General features: G+C 40.4%; 2 protein-coding genes across 3 annotated transcripts in view; both read right to left on the minus strand.

Moving 5' to 3' along the window:
• LOC114647822 (uncharacterized) overlaps window positions 1-26,198 on the minus strand; it is a 1,111,123-nt gene that overhangs the window by 504,657 nt on the left and 580,268 nt on the right. The gene's annotated exons all lie outside the window — the stretch shown is intronic.
• The window catches only part of adora1b (adenosine A1 receptor b), a 170,338-nt gene continuing 162,276 nt past the window's right edge, over window positions 18,137-26,198 (minus strand). Inside the window, exon 3 of the transcript XR_007934379.1 lies at window positions 18,137-18,150. The gene's annotated coding sequence lies outside the window, so the exon portion shown is untranslated. The remainder of the gene's footprint in view (window positions 18,151-26,198) is intronic.

Below are 26,198 nucleotides of genomic sequence, written 5' to 3' on the forward strand. Positions count from 1 at the left end.
ATGTTGCGCTTATTTATCTGGTGTACTGACATTTTTGCGCGTTTAACGGCTGAAATCTAACGTGGTTTGTGCCCTTCAGAATGAAAAGAGTTTGCATTTACCTTTTTAATAAAAGGCGAGCTTTTAAGCCTGAGAAATCACCCCGTAAATGCACACGTTTAATTGCAAATGTGTTAATATGTATGCTTACACAGTATTAAAAGACACTCAACAAGTACACAGTATTAAAAGACAGTCAACAATTAACGTCATTTACCTTCGTTCCCGCCTCCTCCATTAGAGTATATGGACAAAAAATAGGTTCCAGTTATGACCATTACACGTAGAATTTTGAAATAAAACCTGCCTAACTTTTGTAAGTAAGCTGTATGGAATGAGCCTGCCAAATTTCAGCCTTCTACCTACACGGGAAGTTGGAGAATTTGTGATGAGTGAGTCAGTCAAACAGGTTCCAGTTATGACCATTACGCGTAGAATTTTGAAATAAAACCTGCCTAACTTTTGTAAGTAAGCTGTAAGGAATGAGCCTGCCAAATTTCAGACTTCTACCTACACGGGAAGTTGGAGAATTAGTGATGAGTGAGTCAGTCAAACATGTTCCAGTTATGACCATTACGCGTAGAATTTCGAAATAAAACCTGCCTAACTTTTGTAAGTAAGCTGTAAGGAATGAGCCTGCCAAATTTCAGACTTCTACCTACACGGGAAGTTGGAGAATTAGTGATGAGTGAGTCAGTCAAACATGTTCCAGTTATGACCATTACGCGTAGAATTTCGAAATAAAACCTGCCTAACTTTTGTAAGTAAGCTGTAAGGAATGAGCCTGCCAAATTTCAGACTTCTACCTACACGGGAAGTTGGAGAATTAGTGATGAGTGAGTCAGTCAAACAGGTTCCAGTTATGACCATTACGCGTAGAATTTCGAAATAAAACCTGCCTAACTTTTGTAAGTAAGCTGTAAGGAATGAGCCTGCCAAATTTCAGACTTCTACCTACACGGGAAGTTGGAGAATTAGTGATGAGTGAGTGAGTCAGTCAGTCAGTCAGTCAGTCAGTGAGTCAGTGAGGGCTTTGCCTTTTATTAGTATAGATGAGCAAATTCGGCCATGCATTGTATTGTATTCAGGTGTATTATTGATTTGTCTGTATTAATAGTATTTATCTGGTTGAGCAATGTTATGATAATACTAATGAAAAGAAATGCTGAAAATAGTTGACCCATAATGAAAGTCCGAACTATTTAGTTTTTTAAGTACGTAAACGTACTCGTACTAAGTGAGTAAATGTAGACAACTTTATAGTACATTTACTGACTTGTGACAGTAGTCAGTGAGCATAATTTAATAAAACATTAAGAGAGAATACAAGGAAAAATGCAAAATGGAGTAATGTTAGCCTGTGTGATTAAGTGCTTTAAAAGAATATCTGAATATTTCTTGTGTGTGTGTGTGTTTTTTTTTTTTTAACTTTTATTTCACTAACCTTTTGCTCTTAACCAGTGACAATAACTCAAACCCACAACCTGTCGCTTCTTTGAAAGTCACATGACTTTAGCCAACCTCCGCTGACGATGAATCCACTTGGTGCTTATTAACTATTTTGATTTCTATCTAAATGACTGAAATTAGTATATTGTACATCCCACAAGATTCAATAAATTAAACACAATCGAGTTATGTTCAAAAATGGAACATAAATAATACATGTAATATAAGGTAAATACATTTTTGTAAATGTAACAACCTGCCATTTCTATTTTTTTCAGTGCATCATGTCTGAAGGGACAGAAGGATTAGTTTAATTTAACTTAAATGGGTGGTCACAGAAGAAGAAGTCGAGAGTGGCAGAGAAGTAAGAGTTGTACAGGATATGTACGAGGGAAGTGTGAGCGTGGTGAGATCTGCGGTAGGAGTGATGGATGCATTCAAGGTGGAGGTGAGATTACATCAGGGATTGACTCTGAGCCCTTTCTTATTTGCAATGGTGATGGACAGGTTGACAGACGAGATAAGACAGGAGTCCTCGTGGACTATGATGTTTGCTGATGACATCGTGATCTGTAGCGATAGTAGGGAGCAGGTTGAGGAGACCCTGGAGAGGTGGAGATATGCTCTAGAGAGGAGAGGAATGAAGGTCAGTAGGAACAAGACAGAATACATATGTGTAAATGAGAGGGAGGTCAGTGGAATGGTAAGGATGCAGGGAGTAGAGTTCGTGAAGGTGGATGAGTTTAAATACTTGGGATCAATAGTATAGAGCAGGGGTCCTCAATCACGGTCCTGGAGGGCCGCAGTGGCTGCAGGTTTTTGCTCCAACTCAATTGCTTAATAAGAAGCACTTATTGCTCAAGTAACACTTCTGCTTCACTTTAGTGGTCTCACTTGTTAAGATTTTGAACTCTTATTGCTTATTTTAGTCTTAAACAGCTGTATTCTTGGTCTTTAATTGCTCCTAATTAGCAATAATATGCACATGACAAAAGAGACCAGCATTTCTCCATTTAGCTTGTTACCATTTCCAGTTGTGTGTATTTATCATGCACTATTGGGTTTAATTAAATACTTGGAAGGAAAGTGAAGGACTGAGAATTACTCCTCCATTTTAGACTTCAGATCATTTGGATGATATCCTTATAAAGGGGAAGAAAATCTAGGATATGAGAATTACCTGACATAGCAGAGTAAAAGCACTAACAAGCCACAAAATTAAATTATTGCCAAGAATTTCTTTCTAATTAAGCAACCGGATTAGAACAAAAACCTGCAGCTACTGCGGCCCTCCAGGACTGTGATTGAGGACCCCTGGTATAGAGTAATGGGGATTGTAGAAGAGAGGTGAAGAAGAGAGTGCAGGCAGGGTGGAATGGGTGGAGAGGAGTGTCAGGAGTGATTTGTGACAGATGGGTATTAGCAAGAGTGAAAGGGAAGATCTACAGGATGGTAGTGAGACCAGCTATGTTATATGGGTTGGAGACGGTGGCACTGACCAGAAAGCAGGAGACAGAGCTGGAGGTGGCAGAGTTAAAGATGCTAAGATTTGCATTGTGTGTGACGAGAATGGGCAGGATTAGAAATGAGGACATTAGAGGGTCAGCTCAAGTTGGACGGTTGGGAGACAAAGTCAGAGAGGAGAGATTGCATTGGTTTGGACATGTGTAGAGGAGAGATGCTGGGTATACTGGGAAAAGGATGTTAATGATAGAGCTGCCAGGCAAGAGGATAAGAGGAAGGCCTAAGAGAAGGTTTATGGATATGGTGAGAGAGGACATGCAGGTGATGGGTGTAACAGAACAAGATGCAGAGGATAGAAAGATATGGAAGAACTTGATCTGCTGTGGCAACCCCAAACGGGAGCAGCCGAAAGAAGAAAAAGAAGGTGGTCACAGAATATAGTGGCATACATACTTGTTTGTCCATTGACATGAAGAACGTTGTCACCCTCTGGTGTAGACCTCATCAAAAGTGGTCCTTACCTACAAACAGAGGTGGCCTTAGGGGTGCGCGGGGCCTAGGGCTGACCAACCCCACGTGGGGCCTGTTACATCAGACGCTGTTACCGTTACGTGTGGACTGTATAAACTTGCGCAAAAATTTAATAAAAATAATGTTAACATACGCAGGATTTTCTCATTACAGTATTCAGCTACATTTTTGCAAGATAACACGTGAACTTTATCAAAATATTACTGGAGAATATAACTTGACAAATGTGCTTGAACGGGGCATGCAAACCTCAAAAGTGGGGGCCCCTTAGATACGGGGCAATCACCCCACTTGCCACCCCCAAACGCCGCTGTTGCCTGAAAACCTTTGGATTCTTCTTTACCATAAATTGATTTGTTCAAAAAGCAACCTGAAAAACCTCAAAGGCTCTGATTGATTATTGCAAGTAAGAAAGCACTTGAGTGTGAGAATTCACATAAAAATACTTACATTGAACAGTGCTGGGTGCATGAACATTTGGAGATCAATTAAATGTACCACTTCTCTCTTGGCACGTGTCTATAGCGTGTCTATTTTTGATTCATCCATTCAGTGATTAAGTATTACTCCTCATTTTTGGTGCAGCCAAAATAGAAACACCAGGCTTTGTATACGGAAATGTGAACCCACCACACCACCCCTGTTGCAAACTCTTTTTATGATGTCAAGTATGCCACTCATTAAATATTCTGGTCACTAAGTAAGCCTGACTGAAACCACAAACTGTTTCCCCAAGATGATGGATGAAATGGCTGGGATGGATGGTGCTGGCATTCACCAGAGATGTTAACTCTCTGCCTTTTCACATCCTGACCATCTTTTTCCTTCGACCAGTAATTGCACCCTGGTGTGGCACAGGTGCTTGTGGTTGAGTCTTTTTAGGGCAATTAGGATGATGGAAGAAATTCACAGGAAACGCAGCCTTCTGCCACTTTTAGACAAGATGTGATTTTAGAGATTTGCTGCTCCTGATGACCAGTCAGTGAACTGAGTATCTTCAGTGGTTTCGTCTCCTTTTTTATTTTGAGTGTGTGTGGCTTTTGAAGAACTTTAACCTCTTTGTTCTCATTATTGTATTTTGGTGGTTAACTTTCTGAGTTTTGTGATAGTAGAATGATTTGTGTGTTAACAATGAGTAAATGCATCCACCTTTACATTTTGTTAAATAAATGTCTTCTTTTTCATTTTCATATTCTTCTTTATCATCTTCATTGATGTCTTCTTTATCTTCATTGCTGTGTGAGTGAAGATTTGGGTTAAAAGCGGTGTTTGGGAAACAGACGAGATTCCAGTTAGAGGAAGTCTGCACCAGGGATCTTCTCAAAGTCTTGACCTCTCTGATCTGATTATGGATGTGTTGAATTATGAGGTAAAAGACCAATCCTCCCTCTAAAGGCTTTGTGCTGATGACTTTGCGTTCTATAGCACTAGAGAAGGGGTAGTGGAATGGAAGCTGGAAGAACGTAGAAGGACATTGGAAGACATAGAAGGAGGGTTGAAGACAAATTGAAAGAAGACAGAATATATGAGGTTTAAAGAGGGTCAGGATTTAGAGATTACTGTAAAGAGTGAAAAAGTTTGAATATCTAGAATCAATGGTAGGCCGAGATGGAGAATTAAATGCAGAGATAACCCAGAGAGTGCAGTGTGAATGGAACCATTGGAAGAAGGTATAAGGAGTATTCTGTAATTGAAGAATTAAGGCAAAGGTCAAAGGTAAAGTTTTTAAGACCAGCAATGATGTATGGACCTGATACATGGGCAGTAAAGGGAGAGCAGGAGAAGAAGGACAGAAGAAGAAATGGGACAATCAGAGGTCCAACAAAAGTGGGAGAGAAATCTAAAAAAGTGTTTGAATGTAGATTGAAGTGGTATGGACATGTGATGAGGAGAGCAAGGAATATGTGGGCAAAAGAGTGATGGGAAAGAAAGAACAGGGGGAGTGAAAATAAGGGAGGCCAAAGCCGAGGAGGGGGGATAAAGTAAAAGAAGGAAAAGGGCTTGACTGGCCAGGAGGTGCAGGACTGAGCTGTTTGGTGAAGGCTGATCGATCAAGCTCATCGACCCTGCATAGAAGAAAGTTAGCATTTGCTGTGTTTTTCAAATACTGTTCAAATCTCTCTATATTAAAGTTGTTGACAATCAAAATATCCCTATTGAAAAAATACACTTGAATTGAATTAATTTAATTAAACTGAATGGCAGTTGATTCAGGGAAGTCTGATTGCCTTCCACTAAGGCTGTCATGTGTGATTCTTAAAGGATAAGTTTGATATTTTTCAAGTCAAACTTATTTCTTCACTATAATGGTATTTATTCAATTATCACATAGATAGATAGATAGATAGATAGATAGATAGATAGATAGATAGATAGATAGATAGATAGATAGATAGATAGATAGATAGATAGATAGATAGATAAGGCACTATAGTGTGATGGATGGCTGGGGCCCATGCCTGGCCAGGATGCCCCTTCACCACATCTGCCAGGGGGACAAGGGTGGGAAGCCCAGTATCTTCCCCTGGACGCTAGATGGCAGCCTCCCTGGGTTTCAGCGGTGCCACGGACTCCCCCAGGGCTTCAGGGGAGTTGGAGTTCTGTGCAGCTCTGTGGGGTTGCAACAGGTGTGGCTGGCCCCTTTTGGGTGCTGGTTTTGCCTTACCCGGAAGTGCAGCCGGATGTCAGCAATCAACCACCTGGAGCACTTCCGGGTGCCTGATAAAAGGGAGCCAGTGACCACCACTCAGGGGCCAGAGGAGAAGGATTAAGCTTGTGGTGGAGTGGTGGTGGAAGAGAGAGAAGTGCTTTTGTGTGTTGCTTGCGCTTGGGACTGTGTTGTGTCTGTGGGTACGAGGAAGGTGTAGCTCACAGATGAAGAAAATAAAAAGTATTTGCTTTATTTTACACGTGCCTCCCATGTCCAATCTGTGTCGGGTCAGGCGTTATATAGCGTCATTCTTTCAATTGATAGATAGATAGATAGATAGATAGATAGATAGATAGATAGATAGATAGATAGATAGATAGATAGATAGATAGATAGATAGATAGATAGATAGATAGATAGATAGATATGAAAGGCACTATATAATAGATAAATTCTTTGTCCTCAGAGTAAAATTTGGATTTTTACAGAAGCTTAGTAAATAAATAAATACATACATAACCTACACACATACATGCATAAATAAATCAATAAATAAATATGCACACTGTGGACACTTGAGGGCACTGTTGCCCTTCAAACCCAACACAACAGACACAGGACACAAGTTAAAAATACAAACATTTTTTTTATTAAGAGAAGCTCTTCCCAATCGTTTCCCACCACCACAGCCACAAGTAAAGCTTCGCTGTGAGGTCGGTCCATTTCTCTTATATTGGCCAACCCAGAAGTGCTTCTTCTCTTCTGCCCACGTGGTCTGCAAGCACTTCTGGGCTAGACCGAAACTTCATGCCACATGGCTCTTCCACAGCACCCCTTGGCGGTATCCATGGTACCCAAAAGGGCCGAGATAGAGAACTCCAAGTCCCTGTGTGCCCTGTGGGAATCTGGGGCACCGCTTCAAACCAGGGCAGCTGCCATCTAGTGTTTTGTGGTAGGCAGTGCCCTAAAGCAGCCGCCATCCCCCATCCTTCCATCTCTTGAGTGTCCCGGTCGTCTCTTCCAACACACACTTTAGTCTGAACAAAGAAGAAAATGAAAAAGAAAGAAAACTTCTGAGCTGGCAGTCCCAGTCCCAGTGAGGCATTATGCAGTTTGTATTGGCGGTGATCTGAAGGAGCCCCCATAGCTTTTCCTGACAGACTACTGCTGAATAATTCATCGGTGTGTAAGAGAGAGGATGTGCAGCATTGTTCTAAAGTAATGCATTATTTTATTAATTAAAAAAAATAAAAAAGTTGCCTACTCTTTCACTTTAAAATGGAGACATAGGGTACTGGGTTCCAAAAGCTACAGTAAAAGTTCTCCCTTAATAAAAGAATTAGAAAGATTATAAATCCTTAATTGTCATTGTACCAGTTCAATGATAACTTATTCTTACATAAAGATCTGGGCTGCTCTTATGCTAGGCCCCCTCAGGCTCATTGTAATAAAGGATGTCAGTCTCAGAAACGTTAGAATGACAACCTCAACTAATATTTCAAAGAGAATTTCCACAACAGCATGTATGTAGAGAGCCAGACACAATCCTCCAATAATAATTTCTAATCACTCTTCTAATTCCCTTCTGTTAATTTCAAAAAGATGACTCAATGACTGGCAAACAGAACATACTTACGTGGTCCAAAGCTCCATCTGTAATTTTCTTGGTAAGTAAACTCTCTTATCAAGGCTAATATTAAATCTGTGAAGTTTTACTCAATAGACGGACAACATCTCACACATGAAAGTACATTTTTTAGTTACGTGTTTTGAAAACAATACAAAATAAGCTTTACTGTACACTGAATGGATGAATAGTAATTTTCCAAAGCTAAATAAAGAGAAAACTGACATTTTAGGGATTGGCAATAATGGATACAATGAGGCTATTAGAAATAAACTGGATACATTAGGATTAAAAGTCAAGACGGAGGTAAAAAGCTTAGGGGTAACTGTTGACTGTAATCTGAATTTTAAATTGCAAATTCATCAGACCACTAGGACAGCATTTTTTCACTTAAGAAACATAGCAGAATTTAGACCTCTTATATTATTGTAAGATGCTGAGAAATTAGTTCACACGTTTGTTTTCAGTCGACTAGATTACTGTAACGCACTCCTCTCAGGACCACCCAAAAAAGACATAAATCGTTTGCAATGAGTGCAGAATGCAGCTGCTAAAATCTTAACTAGGAAAAGAAAATCCGAGCACATTTCTCCAATTTTGATGTCACTACACTGGTTACCTGTGTCATTCAGGATTGACTTTAAAATTCTGCTTATGGTTTGTAAAGCCTTAAATAGTCTCGCCACATCCTATATATCGGAATGTCTGACGTCTTATACTCCAAATCGTAACCTCAGATCCTCAAATGAGTGTCTCCTTAGAATTCCAAGAGCAAAACTTAAAAGAAGTGGTGAGGCGGGTGGCCTTCTGCTGTTATGCACCTAAAATCTGGAATAGCCTGCCAGTAGGAATTCGCCAGGCTGATACAGTGGAGCACTTTAAAAAACTGCTGAAAACACATTACTTTAACATGGCCTTCTCATAACTTCACTGTAATTTAATCCTGATACACTGTATATCCAATTCATTATAATAACTATTCATGGTGGCGCTAAAATCTGTACTAACCCCTACTCTCTCTTCTGTTTCTTTTTCTGGTTTCTTTGTGGTGGCGGCCTGCGCCACCACCATCTACTCAAAGCACCGTCCAACATTGACGGATTAAAAGCCAGACGTCTGCATGACCATCATCATCAAGTCCTTCCGTGAGAACCCTAAATACAAAGAGGACTATTTCATTTATGTTAGGTAGAATGCCCAGAGGGAGCTGGGTGGTCTCGTGGCCTCAGAACCCCTGCAGATTTTATTTTTTTTCTCCAGCCGCCTGGAGTTTTTGTTTTTGTTTTTTCTGTCCTCCCTGGCCATCGGACCTTACTCTTATTCTATGTTAACTAATATTGTCTTATTTTAATTTCTTACTTTGTCTTTTATTTCATTATGTAAAGCACTTTGAGCTACTTTTCTGTATGAGAATATGCTATATAAATAAATGTTGTTGTTGCTGTTGAATTGCATCGGCATGGAGATGTGATTATTCATCCTTCCATTTTGATGGCAAATGGACGAGCAGCCACATGCCATGTTGCTCACTTATTTGCTTGTCTGGGCTGTACCACCACAGAAACATCTGTGCTCTGCACTTGTAATATTTTTATTTTATTACTGTTATACTGTATTGAGGATTACTTGTGTTCTGTTCGGTGTATTGTATTGTATTGTACTGACCCCCTTCTTTTTGACACCCACTGCATGCCCAACCAACCTGGCTCTTTGAACCGCCTTTCCCAAGGTTTCCTCCATTTTTTTTTGGGAGTTTTTCTTTGTCTTCTTAGAGAGTCAAGGCTGGGGGGCTATCAAAAGGCAGGGCCTGTTAAAGCCCACTGCGGCACTTCTTGTGTAATTTTGGAATATACAAAAATAATTTGTATTGTATTATATTGTATTGTATTTACATTGTTGTTTTGTCTTGGTAGAGTATTACATTACTCTACTTTCCCCTTTTGTATTATTATGTGTAGCGTTTGTCAGAATGGCTCAAATCTCATAGACTTTCCACTCTTTATAAGGTATTGTACTTTATAACTTCTCCCTACCTTCCCTTCTACATGTTGTGAGAAACAACACAAGAGAGCATAAAGGTTTGGAGTTTGTGGCCCCGTCTACTGTAAAGTGGTCAGTGATTCCAAATACAACAGACAAAACAAAATGGGTAGGCGGACAATTTATAAGAGGACACCGGAAGTGAAAACAAGCGATGCTGGGAAAGTCGTAGTGGTGGTTGGAAAAATGATGTCATCATTAGGGGACCAGAGGGTAGAAAGGAACCTGGAAATGGCTGGTTTCGCTAGGCGTCTGGGAGAAGTTACGGCAGTGGTGCTTCGTTCTTTCTGTGGAAATAAAGAAAGAGAAGTTAGTACCCGGGCGGCACGGTGGCGCAGTGGGTAGCGCTGCTGCCTCGCAGTAGGGAGACCTGGGGACCTGGGTTCGCCTCCCGGGTCCTCCCTGCGTGGAGTTTGCATGTTCTCCCCGTGTCTGCGTGGGTTTCCTCCGGGCGCTCCGGTTTCCTCCCACAGTCCAAAGACATGCAGGTTAGGTGGATTGGTGATTCTAAATTGGCCCTAGTGTATGCATGGTGTGTTGGTGTGTTTGTGTGTGTCCTGAGGTGGGTTGGCACCCTGCCCGGGATTGGTTCCCTGCCTTGTGCCCTGTGTTGGCTGGGATTGGCTCCGGCAGACCCCCGTGACCCTGTGTTCGGATTCAGCGGGTTGGATAATGGATGGATGGATGGAAGTTAGTACCCTGCTGTTGTCCCCTGGCACGACTTGTCGCGGTGCGTGACAATCCCTATACTCTTGTGCGTGACAATGTATAACCTCAGGTAATTAGGTGTAGTAAAAGACAAGCAGGAGTTAAGTTACAATTTAAATAATGTATTATTGATAATATTCATAAAAAATAACAATATGCAAAGTACATTTGAATATTGGCAACCATACAACCTAATAAATGCTGATGTGTACAGTAATCCCTCCTCCATCGCGGGGGTTGCGTTCCAGAGCCACCCCCGATATCAATTGGTTGCTCATTTATGAACGGCGAAGCCATGACTGAACGAAGTCCATGCACGGACGCTGATTAAGTGTGTGAGCTAATCCTTGTTTACATCGAACAAACCTGCTCCGAGCAGCTTTGAGGATTTGGATGTGCTGCTATGACAACACATCCAGCAAGAGTTTCGAAAAACCAACAGATCCAGGATCAGGCCAAATCGTCAAAAATTACATCCAGCTAAACGAATAATCCACGTACGAAAATTACCCCCCTGGACATCACTGCGCGTGCATGTTTACTAACAGATATGGCAGCATTTTGCACGGAGCATGCGTTAAAACAAAAGACAAGCGGTGTGCAAAGGCACGCGAACAAGAGGAGTTCCGCAACGATCACATCTCAGTGCACCTAAGAGAAGGGACACTGAATTCTACGAGGCACAGATATTTTAGAGCCCCTGTTCAAACATTTATTGATTGATTAAGATCAGCCATTCTCAACGGTTCACATGTGTGCCGTATGATTTTTTAAAGCAAACTAATTAAAGACTTCTTTGAAGAAATATGACACAAAATAAGTCAACAACGCAGATGCCTTTTTATATGATTTTTTATCATTATTTTAATAATATACATACACTATATCTGAACTATAAAGCAATAAATGTATAATTTAGTACATTTTAACCAGTTTACATCTCTCAACTAGTTAAAAATTTGTATATAATCAATTTATATGAACCTTTACTTCAATAATATACACATTGTTTATATTGCGTGCACACCTTGCTGTGTAATTATTTCAATGAACACTTGGTATTGTCGAGCACATAGTGTCCCCAATTACACCCCAATACGCAGTGGCTGAATTTGATTAGGCATTCACACATATAATAATAATAATAATAATAATAATAATAATAATAATAATTGTGATAATTCCTTACGTGTTTATAGCGCCTTTCTTACTACTCAAAGCAATTTGTAAAAATAAATAAATAAATTAAAAAAAATAACAGAAAGGAAGCCCCCGGACACAAATCAGTGATCATTTAACTACGAGTCAGGAATCTTACTCCTACCACCACCTCTTCCTGTGCCAGGGCACTTTTTCGTAAAGGAAAGATCAAAGGAGCAGATTTGCACGAAGCATTTCTTCCCCCGGAGCGCTAGATGGCATCCTCCCTGGGTTGTGGCAGTGCCATGGTTTCCCACAGGACATCATGGAAATTGGAGTTCTGTAACACAGCCTTGTTGGGTGCCATGAGGGGGTGGCAGGGGGAGTTGCAGAGCCCTACTTTGTTTGACTTTCATTACACCTTGAAAAGCTTCCAGTCTTCACTAATGAGCCATCTGGAGTACTCCCAGGTGTAGCATTAAAGGGACTACCTTGCCATCAGTTAGGAAGACAGAGTCGGGAGGAAGGGAAACAAAGCTTGCTGGAAGAGGAATGAAGGAAGAAGAGGGAGACAGAGAGAGAAAGAAAGAAAGAAAGAAAGAAAGAAAGAAAGAAAGAAAGAAAGAAAGAAAGAAAGAAAGAAAGAAAGAAAGAAAGAAAGAAAGAAAGATGTTGTTGTGTGCTGTATATTGTGCTTTTGAACTGTGCTGAGAATTAGTGGGAAACAATTTGGGAAGCGTTTCCCATGTAAATAAAATCTGTGTGTTGCAGGACTTGTGTCTGTGTCTGTCTTTCAGGTTTAGGGAGCTGGGGCGCACCCTGGTGGCCACAATATATAATGTAAGTCACCTTGGATACAAATAATACTATTGGAATGGTTCACTGGTTTATTAAAAGGTAGATGGTGCTGCTTGGACTCGTCAGGTGGGACACTGCTGTACTGTAAAGCCCCACATATGTTTGCTGTATTGTGATGTCTTGTGTAGTACTGTACTGTACATCATAGCAAAGAGAAATGGACTGCCTCTGCCACCTGAAATAGCTAAAAGCATGGGTGACCCAGACCATATCACTCAGGATAGCAATTCAAAGACGCTTAAAAGTTATACGTCAGGTGGCAGAAACTTGTATGTATTGCAACACTGACATCTACTTGCCAAAATGATTTCATTTTTTTTATCAATTTTTTTATCAAGTTCAATAAAAATCTTCTTATTACCGTTTTTACTCGTGTACCACGCACCCTTATGTAAGATGTGAACCCTAATTTTTACAAAGAAAATCGTGAAAACCGTTTTGTCCCGTGTATAATGCGCATTGTGATTGTATAGGAAGCGTTTAGGGCATGTTTTCCGTGGAATGCCCTTCTGTTTTTGTTGCATGACGAAAGTTTTCTTTCTTTCGTCGCGCGAGAGTGCGAGCGAGAGAGAGAGAGCAAGTGAGAGAGCCCAAGCAGAAGAAGTAAACATTACAGAAAACAATTTCCTTGTGTATGACGTGCGCCTGATTTTCTAATGCTAATTTTCGGGACAAACTGTGCACGTGGTACACACGTAAATACGGTATTTAGCACTTGTAAGCCTGTGTCAATTCCTGTTGTTTCCTGTTGTGTCTGCAGCATGACGGCACATTGCTGTTGCTCTTTGCACTGAACTGCTCTACTTGTTCCCCCTCTTGTTCTTACTCTTGAGTCCATCAAAAAGAATATTTTTATGATTCTTCTTATGATTCCTCTTGGGCACGGCCATCAGAAGTGTGTCTGTCTGTGGAGAGAGTGTCGACCTCGTCGAGAGGTTTACTTACCTCAGCAGTGCTTACCTCCATCGGTGCTTGCGTAAGACAAGCAGCATCATAAAGGACCACAGCCATCCAGCACGCCAGCTGTTCTCCTTGTTACCATCTGGCAGATGAAGACTTAAGAACAGCTTTTACCACCAGGCCATTCGACTCCTCAACAGCAACACCTGAACACTTACATACACTTACATTACACCTACATTGCATTACATCTACATTGCACTACTCACACACAAACTGTACCTGCACACACTCTGAATACTGACTGGACATGCACCTGCACTTTATGGAATATGCATCTGTACTTATAAAACATTATCTGTGCAATAACTGTCATTTGTACTTGCTGTTCATTCCACTCATATTGCTCTATAACTTCTTTTAAAACATACACACTTTATTTTATATGGCTTGTCTATTTTTAACTTGTAATCTTTTTTAAGCTTTATTGGATCATTTCATTGTATGTTGACCCTGTGTTAACCTATATATGACAAATACACCTAAACCTCACCTAACCTAACCAGTGACATTAATGTCTCTGGTGACTCTTCCTATGAAGTCAGTAGGCAGATTGGGAGAGCATGGGGGGTCATGAGGTCGATGGAAAGGGGTGTGTGGCCCTCCCAATATCTATGCAAAAGGACGAAGGTCCAAGGCTTTAGAGTCCTGGTGCTTCCTGTCTTGCTATATGGTTGCGAGACATGGACACTATCCAGTAACCCGATACAAAGACTGGACTCCTTTAGTACTGTGTCTCTTCAGAGGATCCTTGGGTACCATTGGTTTGACTTTGTGTCGAATGAGTGGTTGCTCATGGAGTCCCGAATGAGGCACATTACCTGCATTGTGAGGGAGCATCAGTTACAGCACTACGGCCATGTGGCGCGTTTCCCCGAGGGTGATCCATTTCGTAAGATCCTCATTGTTGGGGACCCGAGCGGCTGGAACAGGCCAAGGGGTCGTCCACGTAATACCTGGCTGTGGCAGATAGAAAGGACTGGACTGTCTGCCTGGGGGGTTGCAAACCGTGATCCTGAGTTGTTTCGTCGTGTAGTAGGTGCGGCAACACATTGTACCAGTGCATGCTCCCCAACCTGACCTGACTTGACTTTCCTTTCAGTCAGTAATTCCAGAAGTTCCTATTCCCTGAAGTCTCCTTTTCTGTGTTCTCCCATAGTTTATAGTAAAGATGTCACTCAGGAACTTGGTCAGGCTTATATGGTGACTAGATCATGAATTTTAGATTGCAGTGTTTCGTAGCCTCGGTCCTGGGGGCTCACAGTGGCTGCAGGTTTTTGTTTCAACCAGCTTCTGTTTTTAATTGGACACCTGGGCTAATTAAGTGATGTGTTATTTCCCAAGTTCTGTGTTTTGGGAACAATATAGAAATTAGAAAACTAAGTTTGGTAATATATATATATATATATATATATATATATATATATATATATATATATATATATATATATATATATATATATATATATATATTAAAACGTACCAAGCAGTTATATAGGAATAATGTATTTTTTTTCTTTTTAACAATATTTTCATCTTGAATTTCATTCTATTTTTCTAGGTTTTCTAATAGTTGCAGCCTTTGATTATTCAGTGTTGTTTGCCTGCGTGTCTGCTCTGCTCATTTTCAATTGTCATTATTAAGATACAACAAAGGGGGAAAAACTGCACAGAGAAAGGGCAAAATATAATGAAATAAACAAAAGAGAGTTAAGCATTTAAATCTATAGCAAAAGCAGACATATTTCTAAATGTCTTATAAATGTAAAAATCATGCTGCTGTACTTTTCTGAATGTCGAATAAAAGAAAAAAAATACCAGCTAATTAAATGAGATCAGTGCTGTCAGGTGTTGTCACTGATTAGGAATCTGGTTGGAACAAAAACCTGCAGCCACAGTGTGCCCTCAAGACCGAGGCTGGGAAACACTGTTATATGGTGACTAGATCATGAATATTAGATTAGATCATGAATATTCAAAATGAGTGCTTTTGCACCATACAGTGCATCTGGAAGTATTCACGACGCATCACTTTTTCCACATTTTGTTATGTTACAGCCTTATTCCAAAATGGATTAAATTAATTTTTTTCTTCAGAATTCTACACACAACACCCCATAATGACAACGTGAAAAAAGTTTACTTGAGGTTTTTGCAAATTTATTAAAAATAAAAACATTGAGAAAGCACATGTACATAAGTATTCACAGCCTTTGCCATGAAGCTCAAAATTGAGCTCAGGTGTATCCTGTTTCCCCTGATCATCCTTGAGATGTTTCTGCAGCTTCATTGGAGTCCACCTGTGGTAAATTCAGTTGGTTGGACATGATTTGGAAAGGCACACACCTGTCTATATAAGGTCCCACAGTTGACAGTTCATGAAGCATGCATGAAGTCAAAGGAATTGTCTGTAGACCTCCGAGACAGGATTGTCTCGAAGCATAAATCTGGAGAAGGTTACAGAAAAATATCTGCTGCTTTGAAGGTCCCAATGAGCAACAGTGGCCTCCATCATCCATAAGTAGAAGAGGTTCGAAACCACCAGGACTCTTCCTAGAGCTGGCCGGCCATCTAAACTGAGCGATCGGAGGAGAAGGACCTTTGTCAGGGAGGTGACCAAGAACCCGATGGTCACTCCTTCAGAGCACCAGAGGTCCTCTGTGGAGAGAGGAGAACCTTTCAGAAGGACAACCATCTCTGCAGCAATCCACCAATCAGGCCTGTATGGTAGAGTGGCCAGACGGAAGTCACTCCTTAGTAAAAGGCACATGGCAGCCCGCCCGGAGTTTGCCAAAAGGCACCTGAAGGACTCTCAGACCATGAGAAAGAAAATTCTCTGGTCTGATGAGACAAAGATTGAACTCTTTGGTGTGAATGCCAGGTGTCACATTTGGAGGAAACCAGGCACCGCTTATCACCAGGCCAATACCATCCATACAGTGAAGCATGGTGGTGGCAGCATCATGCTGTGGGGATGTTTTTCAGCGGCAGGGACTGGGAGACTAGTCAGGATAAAGGGAAAGATGACTGCAGCAATGTACAGAGACATCCTGGATGAAAACCTGCTCCAGAGCACTCTTGACCTCAGACTGGGGTGATGGTTCATCTTTCAGCAGGACAACGACCCTAAGCCCACAGCCAAGATATCAAAGGAGTGGCTTCAGGACAACTCTGTGAATGTCCTTGAGTGGCCCAGCCAGAGCCCAGACTTGAATCTGATTGAACATCTCTGGAGAGATCTTAAAATGGCTGTACACCGACACTTCCCATCCAACCTGATGGAGCTTGAGAGGTGCTGCAAAGAGGAATGGGCCAAACTGGCCAAGGATAGGTGTGCCAAGCTTGTGGCATCATATTCAAAAAGACTTGAGGCTGGAATTGCTGTCAAAGGAGCATCGACAAAGTATTGAGCAAAGGCTGTGAATACTTATGGACATGGGATTTCTCAATTTTTTTATTTTTAATAAATTTGCAAAAACCTCAAGTAAACTTTTTTCACGTTGTCATTATGGGGTGTTGTGTGTAGAATTCTGAAGAAAAAAATGAATTTAATCCATTTTGGAATAAGGCTGTAACATAACAAAATGTGGAAAAAGTGATGCGCTGTGAATACTTTCCGGATGCACTGTATGTGGTAATGGATAGGTGGTGACAGGGAGTAGCTAAAAGCTTGTGCATATGCACAGAGTTTTAAGTTCATTTGAGATTTATAAAGGAGCATATGTGTAGTTTTATGAATTCACTTGTTTCTGTGTGAAAGCAGTTTTTGCCTTTCAAGTATAAGCCAAATTTTAGTTTTATACTGGAGTCAAAAACATAACATCAGGTTGAGTTTTGAAGGTCCCTAAAGTCTTACTGTCACTACTTGTTGGTTTATTCCATGTGTCTTTGGTTCTTTGTGTGAAGAATGTTTCACAACCTATAAAATGTATGCACTTGACACCAAAAGAAAGATGTTTAGTCCTGTCTGGAAGTGTTTTTCTTACTCTAATTTCACATGTGTCTGCCTGTCATTTAGTGTTTAAATGAAATTCTTTAGTTTCACTATTAAGTCATTTGCTGTGTAAGTTTGACTTGATTGTATGCTCTGTTGCTTTCTTCAAATACAATAAATACAAATTAAAATATAAATAAATAAATAAAAATTTCTAGTAGAAAAATAATCATCAGACTCATAACATGATACAACACAGGAGAAAACACTCCATTGATATTATTTCGAAAAATGATGAGAAACCTGAAGTTGTGTTCAGTGCAATAAATTCTGTACTTAATCCTCCTGCCACTCTTAGAGTTGCTGTTGGCACTGAAACCTGTGAGGAGCGTTTGATTATTTCTTTTTTTTTATAAGATAGGTAAGATTAGATCTCCTGTTTCACCATTTGTCTCAGCTTCTTTGTTGTACTAAGAAACTTCAAAAAGATAGATAGATAGATAGATAGATAGATAGATAGATAGATAGATAGATAGATAGATAGATAGATAGATAGATAGATAGATAGATAGATAGATAGATAGATAGATAGATAGATAGATAGATAGATAGATAGATAGATAGATAGATAGATAGATAGATAGATAGATAGATAGATAGATACTTTATTAATCCCAAGGGGAAATTCACAAAAAAAAAAGGCCTTCATCTGTCAGGGCAGAAAGCTGCTGTATTATTTAAAGGTCATTTCTGTTACATTTGTTTTGCCTTAAGCTAATGATTGGAACAACAATGAACACTAAAAGGTTGTGTTTTTATTAAACAGCATATTGATTGATTTCTAGCTTATGACAGAGCAGTTCCATTCCAGCATAGCTAAACGTGGTTGTGTCTATAGACTGGCACCTTCCTCACAGGTGGCGCAGTGGTAGTGCTGCTGCTTTGCAGTAAGGAGACTGTGGAAGATTGTGGGTTCGTTTCCCGGTTCCTCCCTGTGTGGATAGCGCTTTGAGTACTGAGAAAAGCGCTATATAAATGTAATGAATTATTATTATTCGTGCATCTTTCTCCACGTGATGCTAAGCTGACCACCAGCTTTCTGCTACCCTCAATATGATACCACACTAGTGAGACCCCATCTGGAGTACTCTGTGCAGTTCTGGTCACCACACACCACTGCTGAAAAGGATTTAGGGGTTTATGTTGGCACATTTTCATTGACTAAGGAATGTGTAGAAGTAATTACAAAAGCAACTAAAATGTTAGGTTATATCATAAGATAGACACAAGATAGACATAGCAGCACTTGAAGCTGTGCAGAGGAGAACAACCAAGTGCATCCCAGGACTTAAGGACACGTCCTACTGTGACAGACTCTGGGAGTGAAACCTGCTTAGTCTCAACTAACTAAAACACTTCATGTTCAATCATTCATATTGGGGCAAATAAAGTCATACAGTGCCCAAAAAAAGTGTTCGCACCCTTGGAGATTTTCATGTTACTGCTAAACAATATTGAGTCACAATGGATGTAATTTGTTTTTTTTTTTTTTTTTTTTTTGACATTGACAAACAGAACAAGACTCTTTCATGTCAGAATCAAGAAATGTCATGTCGGGAAGTGCAAACATGCTACACGTCATCGGCGGAGTCCATCAGGGGTCTGTCCTTGCCTGTTACTTTTTCTGATTTATATTAATGGTACACTTAGTAAACTTGTGAAATTACACAGATGACATTAAAATTAGAGGGATATCAGACGTCGAGGAGGCAGCAAAAAGAATTGAGAAAGATCTGGATGACCTTCCGAACTGGGCGAACACCTGGAACCTGCAATTTAATGCAGAAAAATGCAAAGTGCCACAAGTGGACAAAAGGAACATCTCTATATATATAAAACCCAGCGTCTGCCTGTCTGTCTGTCTGTGTGTTTGCCCGCTTTTCACGAGTGAACTACTTAACGGATTTAGATTGAGTTTTTCTCTATAATTTGCTTGAACATTCCAGTAGATTTCACGACTTCTCTCATCGTGTTGAGTGTTATAGCTTGCTTGTGTTGCCGATTTATTTAAGCGAATCCAAGAGACACACAGAGGGCTAAGGGGAGAGGGGCAGGGCCCTCCTCACTCACACGCCAGCCTCGGGGGCGTAACCTTATCTCTGCTTAGCTAGCAAATGAGAGAAATACTTTCTAGAATTTGCTTGAACGTTCCGGCCGATTTTGCGACTTCTCTCATCGTGCTAACAACCATAGTTGCCTTTTACAGAGACATGCGAGACAGAGGCTGCGGGCCGAGGGGAGGAGGAAGCGTGACGTCAGGAGTGGCCCTCCTCGCTGATCTTTTTCAATAATGTGCGAGTGGAGCTGCGGGACATGGCAAGTTATTTATAAATACAAAATGGGAGACACTGAGCTACAGGAAGCAACTACTGAAAAGGATTTATGGGTTTATGTTGACACATTTTCATTGACTAAAGAATTAAAAAAGCAACTATAATGTTATATTATATCATAAAATCTATTGAATTCAAGTCAAGAGATGTTATACTCAAACTATATAATGCACTTGTGAGATCAAATCTGGAGTATTGTGTGCAATTCTGGTCACCACAGTACAAGAAAGACATAACAGCACTTGAAGTTGTGCAGTGGAGAACAACCAAGTGCACCCCAGGACTTAAGGATGTGTTCCACTGTGACAGACTCAGAGAATTAAACCTGTTTCATCTCGGGCAGTGGCGACTGCCTGGGGGTCTAATGCAGGTATTTAAATTCCTGAGAGTCATTGATACAGTAGATCCAGCAGAATCCTTTCAGCTTAAGGGTGAATCACATACTCAAGGACATCAGTAGAAATTATGACTGAAGCTGGGAAGCCCTTCTTTACGCAAGGGAGTTGTGTGAATCTGAAATATGTTGCCGAGTCAGGGAGTTGAAGCAGAACCCTTGACAATTTTTAGGCAGTGAATGAATGAGAAGTTGGGGTACCTTAGCAATTTGCTCAACAAATGAGCTGAATGGACTAAATGGTCCTTTGTCAGATTTCTTTTGTTATTATGTTCTAAGATAAGGGAGTTATTGTATTGCAATCAATGATGCACACAATTTAAACAGAAGGATTACATTTTATTTTACACTGATTCCATCTTACCTGAAGAAGGGACCTGAGTTGCCTCGAAAGCTTGCATATTGTAATCTTTTTAGGTAGCAAATAAAAGGTGTCATTTGGTTGACTACAACACCCTACTGCAACAGAAGAATTTCGAAGAGATAGTGAAGAAGAACAAACAAAGGTCAAAAGCTGAGAATTTAAAAGAGCCAAGCAACTACACCAGGGATAAGGCAAGAATTGTTGTCAGAGCCAAAATAAATACAGGACAAAGCAAAAAAGTAAGACTTTTGAATGGCTTATCCTGAAACTATTTGTAGTGTTGCAGAATGACACAATGAGTGCCATCTCCAAGAGGGTACAACTCTGGTAACTACATAGCATCCTAAGTTTACAATGGAAAACAACATGGCATTGTGGGAAATTAGTAATGTAACATCAATAATGTTAATGATTCTATAAATGACTTTCTATAGAAGGAATAACTAATCTCTGAGATTTCTGAATTTCAAAAGCCTACAAGGAGAGCCTTAACCTCTGTGGCAGACGGCCGGGAACCATGCCCGGCTGGGACGCCCCTTTGACACTGGATCCGGGGGAGCTGCAATGGGATGCACACTACGTCCCCCGGAACACTTGGTGGCAGCCCCCCTGGGTTGCATCGGGGCCACAATAGTGTTACACTGGAGCTCATCCCTGTTGGGCTCTGTGGCCACCACCAGGGGGAGCTGCACGGCTTCCTGGTCCCGTCTTTGCTGTAACGCAGCCACACCCGGCGAAGTGCAGCCTTAATTAGGTTAATTATCACCTGAAGCACTTCCTGGTGAACTATAAAAGGAGCCTGTAGCCACTATTCTAGGCGCCAGAGTCAGGAGGTGGAGAGCAAAGCTGCCTAGGAGGAGTGGAGGAGAAGTAAGAGTGGTGGTTTTTTGTGTGTGTGTTTTTGGGGACTGTGTAGGGCCAGTGGGACATGGGGTAAATGTGTCCCACAAAAATAAAATATTTTTGTTATCCTTTTCATGTGCCTCTGGTGTCAGCCTGTGTCAGGTCAGTGCCCATATAGCACCACATTCCACACCTCACTCTGGAGAGATTCCACCAGCATTGATTCAGAAAGATTTTCCATACCGACTATGAAGTTCGCTACAATAATGTCAGCAAAGATTACACGCCTTAAATCAATAATTCTTCACACCAACTCTTGCTGGACACTCTTATCGATTCTCATCTACGAAACAGGTTGTCTACTTGCAACTGAGCAGAGGCCAAAGATCTTGTGGTCGCCAGAGGAAGCATTTCAAAAGATACCCTGAAGACATACGTACCTTCAAAAAGGCCCGATCAGCATTACTAGTTGGGAAGCTGTGGCCATAAAAACGTCCCCTTTGGTACCTTAAGGTCCTTCAGGTTGTCTACTTGCAACTGAGCAGAGGCCAAAGATCTTGTGGTGGCCAGAGGAAGCATTTCAAAAGATACCCTGAAGACATACGTACCTTCAAAAAGGCCCGATCAGCATTACTAGTTGGGAAGCTGTGGCCATAAAAACGTCCCCTTTGGTACCTTAAGATCCTTCAGGTAGCAACCCAGTTTTAGGTGGACCATCTTTTTGTCCAATCAGAGAAAAGGTGATGACTGAAAAAAGAAGGAGGAAACCCCAGTTTTGTGGCAGCCACCTCCAAACAGAAAGTCCTGCCCTCGTTGCCCCAAGATTTGTGGCTCCAGAATTGGGCCCCCTTAATCATCGCACAAAAAAACAAAACAAAACAAAACAAAAAAAACACCTTGATCTTTTCAAATGACTGCAGATGATTTCCTAATTTTTGTAGATAGCTCCTCCTACAGGAGCCTTTTTTTCCTAACCATCCCTTGATCTCCTTTCGTCAACCACCTAACCTATGCAAATATTTTGAGAGTCTTCACCAGTCACTTTGAGCTTTAACAGAAGTCACTGTGTCACTTGCAAGTATGTCACCACCATTACCATTGTAGTAAATTCAATATTAAACAACGGTCTCTTGCCAGTCTGCATTTCTTGTAGGAAGTGTCCAGTGCAGACCATTTCAGGGAGCACGATCACACCATTAAAATCAAAGACCTTACAAAGCCTATGGAAGATCGTAGCCTCATTGACTTCTCTGTTTATGTTCTTTCACGGGGCTTCAAAAACCCTTTTCAAAGTAAAACGGAAGAATCCCAACTCATTGTCATCCTGGGATGACACATTTCTCCAAGTTTTATTGACTAACTGACTTTTTAACCTCTCCCTTCATCTTCTCCATCTTCTCTGCTTTTCCTTACTAATCTCCTCTTTCCTCCTCTCATCTGCTTTGGTATTGTTCCCCTTCTTTTTATGTTACTTGCTCTTTCCTTTTCAGCTGCCCACCTGATTAAAGCTCTACAGCTGAGACATTGTGTCTTTAACCTTCTTGCCTTTTCAACGAGGAAAAAACCTTAAACCTTTTATATCCATATTAGGCACAATGACAATGATGATGCTAATTAAACATTAGGAGAGCAGCAAGGACCTTCATGAAAAACATGCCAGAAGTGATTGTTAGTGACTGACCATGTAAATCCTTGTGCGTGTTTGTGAATGCTTGGTGGAGGCTGCTGAACTATTTTTACTGTCCATCTTGCAGCCTTCGTGGAACAGAAATGCATTTAGTGTAGGAAGATATACAGAATTAAAAAATCGGGACTGGTCTCCCCTAGACTTTCTCATATACTCAGATATGGGGAGGGATATTTGAGGAGTAAACTACAAGACAATGATTATATTTTAATGTTATGTACATTAAAAAAATCCTCAACAACAAATCAAATCAATAATATATTGAACAATTATTATAAAAGTAAAGCTAAATAAATCGGACTTTGCAGCTGCATGAATAAAAGGTAAATAACGTCCGGTTAATGGAAATAGCACAAAAGTTGATAGGAATCTACGTTTTGTACCCAATACTTGCATGCTTGTATGCAAAATTTGGTTGACCTAAGTGAAGGTGTACTCAAGTTATTGTGTTTACACACAAACAAAGACAAAATTCCAAAAATGGTATTTTCTGACTCAGGGAGGTCTATAACATTAAGATTCATCAAAATCTCAAAATGGAATTTTTGGAGGATTACAATTCTTTTCCTTTACTTTGTTTACGAGAATGTCAGGAAGGTCTAAAAAGTTGAGATTCATCAAAATCTCGACATCGAATGTTCGGATGATTACAATACTTTCCCTATACTTCATGTACGAGAAAATCAGAGAGGTCTAAAACGTCGAGATTCATCAAAATCTCGACATCGAATGTTTGGATGCTTACAATACTTTCCCTATACTTCGTGTACGAGAAAATCAGAGAGGTCTAAAATGTTGAGATTCATCAAAAATCTCGACATCGAATGTTCGGCCCGCTTAAAATACTTTCCCTATACTTCGTGTACGAGAAATTCAGGGAGGTCTAAAATGTCGAGATTCATCAAAATCTCGACATCGAATGTTCGGACAATTACAATACTTTCCATATACTTCGTGTACGAGAAATTCAGGGAGGTCTAAAATGTTGAGATTCTTCAAAATCTCGACATTGAATGTTCGGACGATTACAATACTTTCTCTGTATTTCCTATACAAGAAAGTAAAAAGGCAAACCCTAGATTCAAAAGACCTTTAATAAAAGAATGCCAGTTTCATAGCATTTACAATTCATTGAATATTACAACGGTATGAAGTAATTACATCTCTGAGTACATACTGTATATTTTCGCGCACTGTAAAGTTTTTGGAGTATATCTGTTTTTGATTCAATAAAGCTAGCGTTAGAGTCATGTAATTTTCATCTTCCACAAATGATCCAGTTGTGGGGTGTTTCTTGTTGATCTGGGCTGGTGATGTGCAGATTAGTCCAGAACCTCAGCACGATGGACTTTATTTAGGAGTTGGGTGGTCTTCTTGATCCTTGGGGATGTGCTACTGTTTTTTTCATACTTCACTTTCCTTTCAATCCAAGTAGGTGCCCTTTATTCTTTATGGCATAGTGGATAGAAATCTTGGAAGAAAGTCAGCATCTTCCTCATGGCCAACGGGCAGCAAACTATTTTAATTCTAGTTGATTCACTTGGTGGGGGACAGTCCACAAAACAAACAAAGAAATAAAGACTGATTTAAAAAGCTTGAAGCAAAACTTGATTCTGCCCTCTTGAGATTCCTGAGTCCTGCTACCACCACCCTAGAAACTCTGTGTGCTGCATCTACTGTATGAACAGTGCAAACCTGAAATAACACAGGCACTTTGGCAAAGTTAGAAGCTATCAGCATTATTGCACACTTCCTAAGTCTAAAGGACACAAGCTAATGTTCATGTTACATAAAGACGTAGCGTATGAAGGAAACGTGATGAACTTCAGTCCTTATTCATTCATACATCCATTGATTAGTCTGCTTTGTGAATTCTGTTTCTCTAGTACAGGACTGAAAATAAAAAAGCTGAAGCCTGTCACAACAGTGTCAAACTGGTGGTCTTACTTATTCAGTTTCTTGCTTCTGTCTTGATTTGTTCTTTTTGGAGAACATGTGACTTACAAATACAATTACACCCTAAGAGGAACTCCTATGGGGAAACCACAATGCAGCAAAGGAATCTGAGCGCAGCTCAACGCTGATCACACCCACGGATTTGCTTCCACCATCAGCACATTTAGTGAATGTCCAGGATTTGAGAATCCATTTTCTACTCCTCCTTCAGACTGCAGAGTCTGGAAATAGTTCAAAATAGTCCCGTCATGGCATTGCCAAAATAGTCTGACTTTGGATTCATGTTCATCTTTCAGGCTTAATTTTCTCCCTAATGGCACTTAGTAATTTTCTGTTAGTTATTTACAGCATAAAGCGTAGACTCATCACTAAGAAGATAGAACAGCAGGGGCACAGGAATTCACTCCGCTAACACTCCTGTCCTTTGATGACTGTGCAGTCCCGAGCACATTGCTTAACGTGCCCCATCTTGAATTAAAATGAAATGCTATATAGGATGTTTTTATTATTATTATTATTATTATTACTATTATCCCTTTGTTTTCTTTATCCATACTGCAAGATTATAAAAACATAAATCACAAAAAAAAACAAGAATGGCTCAAATTATTTTGTATAGCACCTTACCACAACAAACATCATTCAAGGTAAAGTGTAATACAGCTTTTTATATTTTGAGCAGTGGCAGGTTATGTGATTTGCTCAGAATTAAAGGGAGTTTATACTCCAAAACTGAACAGACATATACAGCTGCAAACATGGACAATTGAATAGTCATGTGTGCATGGCACTGCACACAGCTTCTCTGTGAATGGATCCAAGATTTGTTGCCTAGCACATGGAGGCACACAGTCAGTGACATGCACAACCATGTGACTACTGTTGACAAAATGTCTCAGGGACTCCCACGGCTATGTGGATGTCCAAATTATAAGTGGGCCTTTACACATTGAGTCTGTGGAGTGGATGGAAACTGTGAGCTTCTGTTTTACAGTTCAATGTTTTAGAGTCACCACTGCGACCATGAATGGATTTGATACAATACAAGGAGTTGCTGTTTCATGTGGGAGATGTTCTGACTTGGAGGAAAAAGTACCTGAAGTATTTTGAGTCTGCACTGTATGCATCTATCTATCTATCTATCTATCTATCTATCTATCT

This window comes from Erpetoichthys calabaricus, chromosome 3 (genome assembly GCF_900747795.2).
Source record: "Erpetoichthys calabaricus chromosome 3, fErpCal1.3, whole genome shotgun sequence".
Classification (NCBI taxonomy): Eukaryota; Metazoa; Chordata; class Cladistia; order Polypteriformes; family Polypteridae; genus Erpetoichthys; species Erpetoichthys calabaricus.